Below are 2,500 nucleotides of genomic sequence, written 5' to 3' on the forward strand. Positions count from 1 at the left end.
ATAAGCATTCAAAGGGATGTCTTGCAACACACGGAGGATAAAAGGCAACGAGCATGAGCTAGAGTTAGCTCGGTTACAGAACACTAATTATGCACAAGACAATGCTTCTTTTCTTGAGGACCTGAATTTTACTTCTTCTTTTTTTAAATTTTATAGTAACCTGCAGTGCCATGAGATGAGGGAATTATCACACTTAACTTTTAATATGTTTATGTGGTAAGGCATTAAAAGTATACATATTACTGTATGAAAGCGCTACCAGTGATTATGCTAAATGTATAGCTGCCTTGTTGACAGCTTATATTGTGGCTGCTGCCTCATACAAGATTAAGAAGAAAATGAAGAAAAGAAAAAAAAACAATCTAATTAATTGCTTGCTTGAGACATCACTTACAAGATAGCAATGAGCACAGTAAATATATATTGCGAATCGACGGGAGAAATCAACAGTAAAGGGCTTAGGTCGGCTCTTGTTCCCGCTAATTGCTGCTCTAATCCAAAAAGCAGCTTGTGTGAGAAACTTGCACACGTACTTCTCGAGAAAGGTTGCTCAAGTGTTATCGTCAAATATAAAGTCTTTCCTCCTTGATTTAAAACTATCTTGGTATTCCAAATGTAATTTCCAGAGCATGACGTTAAAATTCAAAGCAAAATCTTTTTCTTAAATTTGCTGATGTGTTGATTATATCATCCCTGGTGTCAAGTTTCCAAATGAGAACACAAACCATGGAAGTGTTGATGAAAATATCCATTCTATTCCTGTTCTCGCCGCGATTCTATGCTCGGAAAACAAGGTATGTATCGCCTTGCTTCCAGCGGGGGTTGAGGGGAGGGGCGCAATTCTTAAATTTCAAAAGCATTCTGCCATTTATTTTTTACTTTTTTTTTCTTTTTCCTTTTACTTTAGTTGAGATATCAATATGGTGTTATTTCACACCATGTTGGCACATCTGGTTGCACGCACGAACGCACGCGCACGCATGCGCACACACACACACACACGCACACATACACACACACACACACATATATATACATATATATTTATCTATCTGTATATCTATTTATATATATATATATATATATATATATATATATATATATATATATATATATGCATATATATATATATATATATATATATATATATATATATATATATATATATATATATATATATATATATATATATGTATATATATATATTTATATATACATATATATATATATATATATATATATATATATATATATATATATATATATATATGTATATATATATATATATATATATATATATATATATATATATATATATATATATATATATATATATATATATATATATATATATATATATATATATATATATATATATATATATATATATATATATATATATATATATATATATATATATATATATACATATATATATATATATAATATATATATATATATATATATATATATATATATATATATATATATTCACATATAAACAAACGCATACGAACTGTTATGGCAAAATTCATGATACTCACACAGACCTTCAGAAACCTGAAACCCTTTTCCATTAATCGAATTTTATCATAGAGATTAGATCGTGATTTTCTAGAGATTTTGGGGATCACGGGACTTCAGTAAGATTTTTTTTTCCTCTTTTTGTCTGCGTATTTTTATTTACGTAGTTATTTATTTAATAATTTTAAGAGAGAGAAGGAAGGCGGAGAGAGAGAGAGAGGGAGAGATAGAGAGAGACAGAGAGAGAGAGAGAGAGAGACAGACAGACAGACAGATATATGTGTATATATATATACAGATAGATAGATAGAGAGAGATAGAGAAAGAGAGAGAGAGCTACAGAAAGAGATAAATAGATAGAAAAAGGATGAGAGAGGGGGATAGCTACAGGAAGAGAGAGAGAGAGAGAGAGAGAGAGAGAGAGAAATACAGAAAGAGATAGATAGATAGAAAAAGGATGAGAGAAAGAGAGAACGAGAGGGAGAGAGAGAGAGTTACAGAAAGAGATAGATAGATAGATCGATAGAGAGAGAGAGGGGGGGGGGGGGATAATGAGAAAATTCCCACTTTATGCATATTTACACCTTTTCACTCTACTGTGAGCCATACATTTTCTTTAGAAACCATTTTCAATTCTATATTTTCTCCCTCTTAACACAGATATTCCTCGACTCGTTCATACAGCATTTGGTTTCAAGTTGAACGAATCGCTCTCTCCTGCTACACTGATGCTGATTAATTCGAATTCAGCGCTAATTGAAGTTTCAGTGTTATTGTATCAAAACCGAGTTAGCATCACATTAAAACGGAATAATGATTACATTACGACTGAATGATCATTGGACGAATAATGACAATTCGACGAAATTAAATTGATTAAAAGAACGGAAACAGAAAAACACAGTACTGTGGGGACTGGTAGATTTTCAATGTGCAGAGTTTATTTTATGCGTGTTTACACACACACACACACACA

The sequence above is a fragment of the Penaeus chinensis genome, chromosome 11 (genome assembly GCF_019202785.1).
Source record: "Penaeus chinensis breed Huanghai No. 1 chromosome 11, ASM1920278v2, whole genome shotgun sequence".
In the NCBI taxonomy this organism is placed as follows: domain Eukaryota; kingdom Metazoa; phylum Arthropoda; class Malacostraca; order Decapoda; family Penaeidae; genus Penaeus; species Penaeus chinensis.